Source organism: Equus quagga, chromosome 10 (assembly GCF_021613505.1).
Source record: "Equus quagga isolate Etosha38 chromosome 10, UCLA_HA_Equagga_1.0, whole genome shotgun sequence".
In the NCBI taxonomy this organism is placed as follows: Eukaryota; Metazoa; Chordata; class Mammalia; order Perissodactyla; family Equidae; genus Equus; species Equus quagga.
Window position 1 is genome coordinate 26,748,118 of NC_060276.1, and position 14,715 is coordinate 26,762,832.

Here is a 14,715-nt window from a genome sequence, read left to right on the forward strand (position 1 = left end):
TGCTTGCCCAGAAATCCAACCTTAACCATTCCCCACACAAATTATTTTCAAATAACCGTAAAGAAAAATCACCTTATTTAAAGATAAGTAATATAAACAGGAACCAGAACAAGATCCAATATTTAACATTAAAAGAAGAAAGAAAGGCAAGTAGCAGGAAAGGCAAATGGCAGATAACAAACATACACAAGAAAATGCTGCTATAGAATTGATGGCATAATTAACTCAAAGAACTTAATGAAAAAATTGAAATTTTTTTCCAAGCATTGATTTATTCTTTTATTTAAATTTTTATTATAGAATAGAATTCAACTTACAGAAAAGGATATTACAGATTTCCGATATACCTCACATCCACTTTGCCCTATTTTTAACATTTTATAGTAGTAGGGTACATTTGTTATATTAATAAAAAATATTAATATATCATTAACTAATGTCCATATTTTGTTCAAATATCATTAGTTTTCACCTACTATCCTTTTCCACTTCCAGTATACCATTTGGGAAACCACAATACATTTAGTATTTATGTCTCTTTAGCCTCTTCTTGGTTGTGAGTTTCTCAGACTCCTCGTTTTTTGATGATCTTCAGTTATGAGGAATACTGCTCAGGTATTTTGAATAATGTCCCTCAATTGAGATTTCTGGTGTTCTCACAGTTACACTGGGGTTATGTGTTTTTGAGAGGAAGACCACAGAAGTAAAGTGCTATTCTCATCTCATTATATCAAGGGAACATACTATTAACACACAACTTGTCACTGTTGATGTTAACCATGATCGCCTGGTTGAAGTAGTTTTTGTCAGATTTATCCACTATAAAGTTACTCTTTAACTCCATTTTCCATAGTGTACTTTTGGAAGAAAGTCATTAGGTACACCCCACACTTAAGGAATAAGGAGTTATGTAAATACTTCCTTCTTGAGCAGGAAGTATTTACATAAATTTTCTCCATGGGAGATTTGTCAATTCTCTCCAATTTATTTATAATCCAATCATTTATATCAGTATGGACTCATGGATATTTACTCGATATTTGAAGTTAAAATCCAATACTCATTGTTAATTTTTATCCAATATTTATTTTCTTGCTCAAATTCTTCCAGCTTTCACCGTTGGGAGGTCTTTCAGTAGGCTCCTGTGTCCATTTGACATACATTGACTAGAATGGGTTGTTTGTTTGGAGAACTTTCTTATTCTGTGTCAGTATAAGATGTTACAGGGTCCATTTACATATTCTCTGCCTAGCCCTATAATCAATCATTTATTCAAAGATTTCTGTTTCTTTATTCTAGAATGATAGAAAACAAGTTCTGAGCCCTGGATATGCTTATTGCTAGAGAGTTAACTTTGCTTCTAGGTCCTCTCAGTTGGCAGAAGTAAGAAATATGTGTGTGTAGACTAACCCCAGTATACTATAATTATGTCTATATATATTCATCTGTATCTATATTAAGCTAAACATAAGTTCATACTGACGTCTCCAACTCTAATCGAGAAATACATAGCTCATCCTAGTCTTCTCTCCTTTGCTTATCTTCAACCACTCCAACTGTGAGAAACCTGGGTCCTGCCATATGTTACCCCAACACTTAATTGTTCAGTTCTAGTTTACATGTATAGTGGTCTCAGCATTCTTAATCTATACCTCCCATAGGACATAGTACTATCAACTAGAATACAGTGCTTATGTACAGTTTCTTTTGCCTTTAGTCTTTGAGTTCTTATTCATTTCCAAAGTTACTTAGGTTAGCACCTTTTTCACCCACCCATTCAGTAAGATTATGTAACATATCTGTAAAATATTTAGATTATTTTGTCATAGTCTCCATTCCAATATGGGATCCACTGACTTCCTAAATAATATTTTTTAATTTGCATACATTAAGGTCCAATCTTTGTGCTATAAATTTCCGTGAGTTTTGAAAAACATATACTGTCATGTAGCCACCAATACAATATCATATAGAATAGTTTAACTGCCCTAAAAGTTTCCCTGTGCTTCATCTATTCAAATTTCTCCAATTTTGAACTCGTGGCACCTACTAATTTGTTTACTATTTCTAAAATTTTCCTTTTACAAAATGTCACGTAAATGGAATCACATAGTTTGTAGCCTTTTCAGACTGCTATCTTTCACTTAGCAATATTCATTAAAGATTTATCCATGTCTTTGCATGGCTTGATAGCTCACTCTTTTTTCCACTGAATAGTACTCCACTGTATGGATACACCACAGTTTGTTTATCCATTCACCTATTGAAGGACATCGTGGTTGTTTCCAGCATTTCTTTTTTGTGAATAAAGCTGCTACAAACATTCATGTGCAGTTTTGTATGGCTCTAGGTTTTCAAGTCAGTTGTGCAAGTACCTAGGAGCACGACTGCTGGATCATATGGTAAGACTATATTGAGCTTTGTAAGAAACTGCCTAACTGTTTTCCAAAGTCGCTTTACCGTTTTCCATTCCCATCAGCAATGACTAAGAGTCCCTCTTGATCCACATCCTCATCAGGCATTGGTCTAGTTAGTTTTCTGTATTTTAGCCATTCTAATAGGTGCATAGCTGGAACACATTGCTGTTTTAACTTGCGTTTCCCTAATGACACATAGTGTTAAACATCTTTTCATATGGTTATTTGCCATCTGTATGTCTTCTTTGGTGAGAAATCTGTTAAGGTCTTTGGCCCTTTTACTTAAAAACAGGTTATTTGTCACCACATTTTTGAGTTGATCATTTTGCAATATATACAAATACCAAATCATTATGCTATACACCTGAAACTAATATAATATTGTGTCAATAATACCCCAATAGAGTTCTAAGTATATTTTTTATATAAGTCCTTTCTTAGATACATGTTTCACAAATATTTTCTCCTGGTGTGTGCTTTGTCCTTCCATTACCTTAAAATTTTCCTTTGCAGAGCAGAAACTTTTATTTTAATAAGATCCAATTTATGTACTTTTTTTCTTTCATGGATGATGCAGTTGGTATCATATTAAGATCTCATTATCAAACTCAGGATCACATAGATTTTTCTCGGATGTTATCTTCTAGAAATTTTAGAGTTTTAGATTTTATATTTAAGTCTATGATCCATTTGCAGTTAATTTTGGGGAAAAGTGTTAAGTTTGTGCTTTGTTTCACTTTTTTTGCATGTCAAATTGCTCCAGCACCCTTTGTTGAAAAATCTACTGTTTCTTCATTAATTAACCATTGTGTCTTTGTCAAAGATCAGTTGACTGAATTTGTTTGAGTCTATTTCTGGGCTCTCAATACTGTTATACTGATCTAAGTGTCTATTTTTTCACCAATACCATACTATCTTGGTTACTTTATCTTTAAAGAAATCTTAAAATTAAGCTGTATAATTCGACCAATTTTGTTCTTCTTTAGTGTTGTGTTGACTATTCTTTTCCCTTTCTATATAGTTTTGAGTATCAGTTTTTCAATATCTACAAAATAGGTTGCAGGGATTTCATTTAGTATTGCATTATATCTAGAGTTTGGAAGAACTAACATTCACAATAGTGAGTTTTCCAGTTCATGAACATGGGTTTATTTAAATCTTCTTTGACTTCTTTCATCAGCATTTTTCAGTTTTCTACACACAGATCTTGTGTATTTTGGTAGATTTATAACCAAGTATTTCTTTATTTTTGGTGCCATTGTGAATGTTGTTGTTTTCTTTTTTTGGTTAATTCTAATTCCAAAGGTTAATTGCTGACATATACACAAGCAATTGTCTTTTGTATATTTACTCTGTATCCTGAAAACTTGCTATACTTGCTTATCAGTTCCAGGAGGGTTTTTCTCATAGTTTTTTTATTGGGGGGGGTTCTACTTAGACAATAATATCATATAAAAATGAAGGCCATTTTATTCCTTTCTTTCAATCAGTACAAGTTAAAAATCTTATTATAATAGCTAGGATTTCCATTACAATGTCAAGTAAAAGTAGTGAAGAAGAATATCCTTGACCTTTTGCCAATCTTAAAAGAAAAGTGGCCAGTATCTCACCATTGAGTATAATATTAACTATGTTTTTTTAGGTGTTATTTATCAAGATGAGAATGTTCTCATTTCTAGTGTGCTGAGAGTTTTATCATGATTGGGTGAAATGTTTTTCTACATCAACTGATATGATTTTTCTTTTTCAGCCTTTTGATACAGTATAATACGCTGATTTTTGAATGTTGAACCAGACATATATCTGGAATACATCTGGTGATGTATAATTATTTTTATAAATTTTTAGGTTCAATTTGGTAACATTCTGTTGAGGATTTTTGCATCTCTGTTCATGAGAAATATTGGTCTGTGGTTTTCCCATTGTGCTTTTCTTTATTTTCTTTTGGTAATCCTGGTTTCATAGAATACATGTGTTAGGAAGTGTTCTCTCCATTTCTATTCCTGGGATAGATTGTCAAAATTGGTATCACTTCTTCTTTTACTGTTTGGTAGAATTCACCAATGAATCCTTTTGGTCTTGGTGCTTTCCTTTCTGAAAGTTTAAATATTGATTCACTTCCTTTTATAGATACAGCACTATTCAGTTATCGGTTTCTCCTTGTGTAAATTTTGGTAGCTTGTCTTTCAGGTAATTGGTCCATTAACTAAGCTTTAAATATGTGAAGTTTTTTCTACCCTGACAATTTCTGCCTTCAACTGGCGTATTTAGACAATTTACATGTTTTTTTCTTTTTTCTTTTTCTTTATTGAAGTAACATTGGTTTATAACATTATATAACTTTCAGGTGTACATAGTAATATATTTCAAATTCTGTGCAGATTACGTCATGTTCACCACCCAAAGATTAATTATAATCCATCCCCATACACATGTGCCTAATCACCACTTTCGCCCTCCCACCTTGCCCCTTCCCCTCTGTTAATCACTAATTCAATCTCTGTTGCTATGTGTTTGTCATTGTTTTTATATTCTACATATGAGTGAGATCATACGGTATTTGGCTTTCTCTCTCTGACTTATTGCACTTAGCATAACACCCTCTAGGTCCATCCATATTGTCACAAATGGCTTGAATTCATCATTTCTTATAACTGAGTAGTATTCCATTGTGTAAATATACCACATCTTCTTTATACATTCGTCGCTTGATGGGCACCTCGGTTGCTTCGAAGTCTCTGCTATTGTGAATAAGGATGCGAGGAACATAACAGTGCATATATCTTCATGCACTTGAGTTTTCAAGTTCCTTGGATAAATACCCAGCAGTGGAATAGCTAGATCATATGGTAGATCTCTTCTTAATTTTCTGAGGAAACTCCATACTGTTTTCCATAGTGGCTGTACCAGTTTCCACTCCCACCAGCAGTGTACAAGGGTTCCCTTCTCTCCACATCCTCTCCAACACTTATTGTTTCCAGTCTTGTTAATTATAGCCATTCTGATGGGAGTGAGGTGATATCACATTGTAGTTTTGATCTGTATTTCCCTGACAGTTAATGATGTTGAACATGGTTTCAGGTGCGTGTTGTCGATCTGTATACCTTCTTTGGAGAAATGTCTGTTCAGATCTTCTCCCCACTCTTTAATTGGGTTGTTACCTTTTTTGATGTTGAGATGTATGAGTTCTTTGTACCTTTTAGATATTAACTCTTTATCTGATATATAGTTTGCAAATATCTTCTCCCAATGGTTTGCAAATATCTTCTCCCAATGGTTTGCAAATATCTTCTCCCAATTGTTAAGTTGTCTTTTTGTTTTGGGGATGGTTTCCTTTGCTGTGCCGAAGCTTTTCAGTTTGATGTACTCCCATTTGTTTATCTTTTCTATTGTTTCCCTTGCCAGCCAGACATGGTATTTGAAAAAAATGCTGCTAAGACCAATGTCGAAGAGTGTACTGCCTATGTTTTCTTCTGGAAGTTTCCTGGTTTCAGATTTTATATTAGTCTTTGATCCATTTTGAGTTGATTATTGTGCACGGTGTAAGATAATGGTCTACTTTCATTCTTTTCCATGTGGCTGTCCAGTATTCTCAATACCATGTATTGAAGAGACTCTCCTTTCTCCATTTTATGTTTTTGACTCCCCTGTTGAAAATTAGCTGTCCATAGATGTGTGGATCTATTTCTGGGCTCTCAATTCTGTTCCATGGATCTGTGTGTCTGTTTTTGTGCCAGTACTATGCTGCTTTGGTTACTATAGCTTTGTAGGATATTTGGAAGTCAGGGAGTGTCATACCCTCAGCTTTGTTTTTTCCTTAAGATTCCTTTGGCTATTTGGGGTCTTTTGATGTTCCATATAAATTTAGGATTCTTTGTTCTATTTCTGTGAAAAAGGTTGTTGGAACTTTCACAGGGATGTCATGGAATCTGTAGATTGTTTTAGGAAGTATGAACATTTTAACTATGCTACTTCCTCCAATCCAAGAGTACAGAATATCTTTTCATTTCTTTTTGTCTTCTTCAATTTCTTTCAACAATGTTCTATATTTTTTGGTGTACATATCTTTCACCTCATTGGTTTAGCTTATTCCTAGGTATTCTAATCTTTTTGTTGCAATTGTAAATGGGATTCTATTCTTAATTTCTCTTTCTGCCACTTGGTTTTTAGTGTACAGAAACACAACTGATTTTTGTATTTTGATTCTGTACCCTGCAACTTGACTGTATTCATTTATTATTGACTGTATTCATTATTAATAGTTTTTCAGTAGATTCTTTACGGTTTTCTATATACAAAATCATGTCATTTGCAAATGGTAACAGTTTCACTTCTTCTTTTCCAATTTGGATCCTTTTATTACTTTTTCGTGCCTGATTTCTCTGGCTAGGATTCCAATACTATGTTAAATAAGAGTGGTGAAAGTGGGCATTGTTTTCGGGTTCTTGTTCTTACAGTGACTGCACTCAGTCTTTCTCCATTGAGAATGATATTAGCTGTGGCTTTGTCATATACGGCCAGTATTATGTAAAGGTATTTTCCTTCTCTTTTTTTAAATACTTTTTTTATCACAGTAACATGGGATTATAACATTATATAGATTTAAGATGTATATCGTAATATATTTCAAATTCCGTGTAGCCTACATCATGTTCACCACCCAAAAACTGATTATAGTCCATCACCTCACATGTGAGCCTAATTACTCCTTTGCCCTCTCCACTTCTCCCTTCCCCTATGGTAACCACCAATCCAATCTCTGTTGCTACGTGTTTGTTTGTCATTGTTTTTATCTTTTACTTATGAGGGAGATCATACAGTATTTGACTTTCTCCCTCTGACTTATTTCACTTCGCATAATATCATCAAGGTCCATCCATGTTGTCACAAGTGGCCGGATTTCATCATTTTTTATGGTTGAGTAGTATTCCATTGTGTATATATACCACATCTCCGTTATCCATTCATCCCTTGATAGGCACCTAGATTGCTTCCAAGTCTTGGCTATTGTGAATAATGCTGCAATGAACATAGGGGTTCATGTATCTTTATGCATTTGTGTTTTCAAGTTCCTTGGATAAATACCCAGCAGTGGAATAGCTGGATCATATGGTAGATCTATTCTTAATTTTCTGAGGACACTCCATACTGCTTTCCATAGTGGCTCCACCAGTTTCCACTCCCACCAGCAGTGCACGAGGGTTCCCTTCTCTCCACATTCTCTCCAACACTTGTTGTTTCCTGTCTTGTTAATTACAACCATTGGGACCAGAGTGAGGTATCTCATTGTAGTTTTGATTTGCATTTCCCTAATAGCTAATGATGTTGAGCATCTTTCCTTATGCCTGTTGGCCATCCATATATCTTTTTTAGAGAAATGTCTGTTCAGATCTTTTTCCCATTTTTTAATTGGGTTGTTGTGTTTTTGTTGTTGAGATGTATGAGTTCTTTGTATACTTTGGATATGAACCCCTTATCTGATATATGGTTTCCAAATATATCAATGGTTAGGTTGTCTATTTGTTTTGTTGATGGTTTCCTTTGCTGTGCAGAAGATTTTTAGTTTGATGTAGTCCCATTTGTTCATTTTTTCTTTTGTTTCCCTTGCCAGGTCAGACATGGTACATGGAAATATGCTACTAAGACTGATGTCAAAGAGCGTACTGCCTATGTTTTCTTCTAGAAGTTTCATGGTTTCAGGTCTTACATTCAAGTCTTTAATCCATTTTGAGTTGATTCTTGTGCATGGTCTAAGGGAATGGTCTACTTTCATTCTTTTGCATGAGGCTGTCCAGTTTTCTCAACACGTTTTATTGAAGAGACTCTCCTTTCTCCATTGTATGCTCTTGGCTCCCTTGTTGAATATTAGCCGTTCATAAATCTGTGGGTTTATTTCTGGGCTCTTGATTCTGTTCCATTGATCTGTGAGTCTGTTTTTGTGCCAGTACCATGCTGTTTTCATTACTATGGTTTTGTAGTATATTTTGAAATCAGGGAGTGTGATACCTCCAGCTTTGTGCTTTTTTCTCAGGAATCCTTTGACTATTCAGGGTTTTTTGTTGTTTCATATAAATTGTAGGATTCTTTGTTCTATTTGTGTGAAAAATATTGTTAGAACTTTAATAGGGATTGTGTTGAGTCTATAGATTGCTTTAGGAAGTATGGACATTTTAATGATGTTAATTTTTCTAATAGAAAGTCATGGAATATCTTTCCATTTCTTTGTGTATTCTTTGATTTCTTTTAACAATCTTTTATAGTTTTTGGTGTACAGATCTTTCACCTCTGTGGTTAAGTTTATTCCTAGATATTTTATTGTTTTTCTTGCAATTGTAAATGGGATTCTATTCTTAATTTCTCTTTCTGCTACTTCATTGTTAGTGAATAGGAAATCAACTGATTTTTGTCTGTTGATTTTGTATCCTGCGACTTGAATGTATTCATTTATTATTTCTAAAAGTTTTTTAGTGTATTCGTTAGGGTTTTCTATATATAGAATCCTGTTTTCTGCAAAGAGTGACAGTTTCATTTATTCTTTTCCAATATGGATCCCTTTTATTTCTTTTTCATGCCTGATTTCTCTGGCCAGGACTTCCCATACTATGTTAAATAAGAGTGGTGAAATTGGGCATCCTTGTCTGGTTCCTGGTCTTAGAGGGGTTGCTCTGGCAATGATCATTGAGAATGATATTTCCTGTGGGCTTGTCATATATGGCCTTTATTATGTTGGAGTATTTTCCTTCTATACTCATTTTATTTAGAGTTTTTATCACAAATGGATGCTGTATCTTGTCAAATGTTTTCTCTGCATCCATTGAGATGATCATGTGATTTTTATTCTCCATTTTGGTAATGTAGTGTATCACATTGATAGATTTGCAGATGTTGAACCATCCCTGCATCCCTTGAATGAAACCCACTTAATCATGATGTATGATCTTTTTAATGTACTGTTGTATTCGATTTGCTGTATTTTGTTGAGGATATTTGCATAGATGTTGATCAGTGATATTGGTCTGTAATTTTCTTTTTTTCTGTTGTCCTTGTCTGGTTTTGGTATCAGGATAATGTTGGCTTCGTAGAAGGGGTTAGGAAGCCTCCCCTCCTCTTCAAACTTTTGGAAGAATTTGAGAAGGATATGTATTAAGTCTTCTTTGAATGTTTGGTAGAATTCACCAGAGAAGCCATCTGGTCCTGGACTTTTATTTTTTGGGAAGTTTTTGATTGCTGTTTGGATCTCCTTACTGGTGACTTTGTTCTTTGTTCCAATTCAAATTCTCTACTTCTTCTTGGTCCAGTTTTGGAAGGTTGTATGTTTCTAAGAATTTATCCATTTCTTCTAGATTATCCAATTTGTTGGTATATAGCGTTTCACAGTATTCTCTTATTATCTTTTGTATTTCTGAGGTGCCCGTTGTATATTTCTCCTCTTTCATTTCTGATTTTATTTATTTGAGCCATCTCTCTTTTTTTCTTGGTGAGTCTAGTTAAGCGTTTGTCAATTTTGTTTACCTTTTCAAAGAACCAGCTCTCGGTTTCCTTAATTTTCTCTAATGTTTATTTAGTCTCTATTTTGTTTATATCTGCTCTGATTTTTATTATTTCTTTCCTTCTGCTGATTTTAGGATTTGTTTGTTCTTCTTTCTCCAGTACCTTTAGATGAGCTGTTCGATTATTTGGGATTTTTCTTCTTTGATGAGGTAAGCCTGAATTGCTCTAAACTTCACTCTTAGAACCACTTTTGCTGTATCCCATAGAGTTTGGCATGTCGTACTTTCATTTTCATTTGTCTCCAGGAATTTTTTGATTTCTCCTTTGATTTCTTCATTGACCCAATCGTTGTTCAGTAGTATTTTGTTTAATCTCCCCATGTTTATGGCTTTTCTAATTTTCTTCCTGTAGTTGATTTCTAGTTTCATACCTTTGTGGTAAGAAAAGATGCACGGTATTATTTCAATCTTCTTAAATTTATTGAGACTTGTTTTGTGGCCTAAAACATTATCATTCCTGGAGAATGTTACATGTGCATTTGAAAAGAATGTGTATTATGTGGTTTTGGATGGAATGTTCTGTACATATCTACTAAGTCCATCTGGTCAAATGGGTCATTTAAGGCCAGTGTTTCCTTATTGATCTTCTGTTTGGATGATCTATCCATTGGTGTAAGTGGAGTGTTAAAGTCCCCTACTATTATAATGTTACTGTCTATTTCTCCTTTTATGTCTCTTAATAATTGCTTTATATATTTAGGTTCTCCTATGTTGGGTGCATAGATATTTACAAGTGTTATATCCTCTTGTTGGATTGTTCCCTTTATCATTATGTAGTGCCATTCTTTGTCTCTTGTTACAGTTTGTGTTTTAAAGTCTATTTTGTCTGATATAAATATTGCTACCTCCGCTTTCTTTTCATTGTCATTTGCATGGAATATCTTTTTCCATCCCTTCACTTTGAGTTTGTGAGGGTCTTTAGGTCTGAAGTGTGTCTCTTGTATGCAGCATCTATATGGGTCTTGTTTTTTTATACAATTAGCCACCCTATGCCTTTTGTTTGGAGCATTTAGTCCGTTGACATTTAAAGTAGTTATTGATAAATATGTATATATTGCCATTTTGTTATTTTTTTCTGTGTGTTTTAGTAGTTCTTCTCTGTTCCTCTCTTTTTCTCTTGCTCTCTTCCCTTGTGATTTGATGGCTTTCTTTAGTAATATGTTTTATTAGTTTTGTCTTACTTATTTGCTTACTTATTATCAGTTTCCGATTTGTGGTTACCATGAGGATCCTATATAATATTCTATGTATATAACAGTCTACATTGAGTTGATAGACACTTTAGCTTGACCTCTTCCTAAAAGCTCTACTTTTTCACTCCCGTCCTCCACATTCTATGTTTTTGAAATCATATCTAATCTCTCACTTTGGGTGTGTCTATCCATTACCCTATTACCATTTAAATAGGTAATTTTAGTACTTTTGACTTTAACCTTCATCTTATCTTCACAGCTGGTTGATCTGCTATATTTTCTATAATTTTACCTTTAGTAGTGATTTTATTGTCTGGTTTTTTGGGGTATTTTTTTGATAATTTTTATCCTGATTTGTGGTCATCACTTTCCCACTTAAATAAGTTCCTTCAGCATTTCCTGTAGAACTGGTTTCTTGGTGACAAACTCCTTTAATTTTTGCTTGTCTGGGAAGCTCTTTATCCCTCCTTCAATTCTGAATGACAATCTTAATGGATAGGGTATTCTTGGCTGTAGGTTTTTTCTCATTAACACTTTAAATATGTCATGCCATTCTTTTCTCGCCTGTGGGGTTTCAGTGGAGAAGTCCGCTGATAGCCTTATGGGCTTTCCTTTGTACCTCACTTGTTGCCTTTCTCTTGCTGATTTTAGGATTGTCTCTTTATCTATATTTTTTATTTTTTTCTTTTTGCTTTTTGAGGAAGATTAGCCCTGAGCTAACGTCTGCTGCAAATCATCTTCTTTTTGCTGAGGAAGACTGGCCCTGAGTTAACATCTGTGCCCATCATCCTCTATTTTATATGTGGGATGCCTACCACAGCTGGCTTGCCAAGCTGTGCCATGTCCGCACCCAGGATCTGAACCAGCGAACCCCGGGCCACTGAAGTGGAAGGTGCACATTTAACCACTGTGCCACCAGGTCGGCCCCTCTCTTTATCTTTAATTTTGGACATTTTAATTATAATGTGTTTTGGTGTTGGTCTTTTTGGGCTTATCTTGTTTGGAGCTCTCTGTGCTTCCTGTACTTGGATGTCTGCTTCCTTCCTTAGGTTAGGAAATTTTTCAGGTATTATTTCTTCAAATAAATTTTCTGCCCCTTTTTCTCTCTCTTCTCCATCTGGGACACCTATAATATGAATGTTAGTGTGCTTGATATTGTCCCAGAGTTCCCTTAGACTGTTCTCATTCTGTCTAATTCTTTTTCCTTTTTTATGTTCGGCTTGGGTGATTTCCTCTAGGTTTGCATCTAGCTCGCTGATGCATTCTGCTGTATCCTCAACTCTGCTATTGAGTCCCTCTAGTGAATTTTTCATTTTCAGTATTGTATTATTCATTTTGGATTGGTTCTTTTTTATATTTTCCAGTTGTTTCTTGATGAGCTCACTGTATTCCTCCAGTCTTCTCTCAATATCTGTGAGCATCCTTGTGAGTTTTTGTTCAAACTCTTTGTCCGGTAGGTCACTTATTTGTTTCATGTAGTCCTTTTTCTGGGGTTTTGTCCTGTTACCTTGCTTGGAATGTATTCCTTTGTCTCCTCATTATGGCTCTTTCTCTGTGCTTATATGTATGTATTAGGTGAGTAGGCTATGTTTCCTGATCTTGGAGAATTGGCCTTATGTAAGAGATGCCTTTTGAGGCCCAGCAGTGTGCTTCCCTCTTGTCACGAGTCCAAATGACCCAGGAGTGACCTTTTTGTGGGCTACTTCCATCCTTCTACTGTGGCAGGGTTGTTCCCACTGCAGGTACCCAGGGAGTCTAGTCTTTCCTTCCCTGGCCAGCTGTTTGTAAATCTGGTTTGGGAAGCCTCAGCAATCTCATCTACAAGGTCTAACAGCACACTCTTGTTGCAGTTTTCCTTTTAATTGGTTAGGTACCCAGTGTAGCTGGTTGCTAGGCTTACAAGGCTGTTGTCAGTTGAATTAGGAGTGCAGCTGAGTGGGGCTGGCCCTAGGCATGGGAGCACTCAATTGTTTCAGGCTTTGGAAGGATATTCCCCACTGCAGTTAATAGGCAGTGAAGCCAGATAGTAAGACCATCATCTCAGTTGTGCTGAGTCTCAAGGATGCTTATAGCAGTATCAACCCCTACTCTGGACCTCACTGCTCCAGGGAGGGCTGTGTACCTTAGGGTGGCTACCCCTTGGCTGGCTGAGAAACTCCACTGCTCCTGTAGGTGTTTTTTTCTCTCCAGAAGGAATTGCTGCCACTTCCAGCTTAGTCACGACTGTCCCTTGTTGTGGGGGTTATTTTTATCCAGTTTTCAGTTTTCTATCCAGAGTAATTTTTCCAAAAATAGTTGTAACCTGGTTGTGTTCATGGGAAGAGATGAGTTCAGAGTCTGCTTATGCTGCCATCTTGATGAGATCTCCATATTTTCCTTGTATACTCATTTTATTCAGAATTTTCACCACAAATGTATGCTGTATCTTGTGAAATGCTTTCTCTGCATCTATTGAGATGATCATGTGATTTTTATTATTCATTTTGTTAATGTGGTGTATCATATTGGTTGATTTGTGGCTGTTGAACCATCCTTGCATCCCTGGAATAAATTCCACTTTACCATGGTGAATGATCTTTTTAATGTGTTGCTGTATTAGATTTGCTAGTATTTTGTTGAGGATTTTTGCATCAATGTTCAACAATAATACTGGCCATTAATTTTCTTTTTTTGTGTTGTCCTTGTCTGGTTTTGGTATCAGGATATTCTTTGGCTTCATAGAATGAGTTAGGAAGCTTCCTCTCCTCTTCAATTTTTTGGAAGTTTGAGAAGGATAGGTATTAAGTCTTCTTTGAATGTTTAGGAGAATTCACCAGGGAAGGTGTCTGGTCCTCAAGTTTTATTTTGTGGGAGGTTTTTGATTGCTGTTTCAATGTCCTGACTGGTGATTGGTCTACTCAAATTCTCTACTTCTTCTTGACTCAGTTTTGGAAGGTTGTATGATTCTAAAAATTTATCTATTTCTTCTAGATTATACAATTTGTTGGCGTATAGTTTTTCATAGTATGCCATTATAACTTTTGTATTTCTGAGGTGTCTGCTATAATTTCTCCTCTTTCATTTCTCATTGTATTTATTTGAGTCTTCTCTCTTTTTTTCTTGGTGAATCTAGCAAAAAGTTTTTCAATTTTGTTTATCTTTTCAAAGAACTAGCTCTTGATTTCATTGATTTTTTCTTTTGTTTTTTTAGTCTCTTTTCTGTTATTTCTGCTCTTATTTTTATTATTTCCTTCCTTCTGCTGATTTTGGGGTTTGTTTGTTCTTCTTCTTCTGGGTCCTTTAGGTTCCACTGTTAGATTGTTTATTTGGGATTTTACTTATTTGCTGAGGTAGGGCTGAATTGCTATACACTTCCCTCTTAGAACCACTTTTGATGAATCCCTTAGATTTTGCTATGCTGTATTTTCTCTTTGATTTGTCTCCAGGTATTTTTCAGAGATCTGCTGACGATGAATTCTTTCAGTTTTTGTCTGAGAATTTAATTACTTCTCTCTTAGTTTTGAGTGGTAATTTCTCTGAATCTATAATTCTACACTTTTTTTCTTTTCACACTTT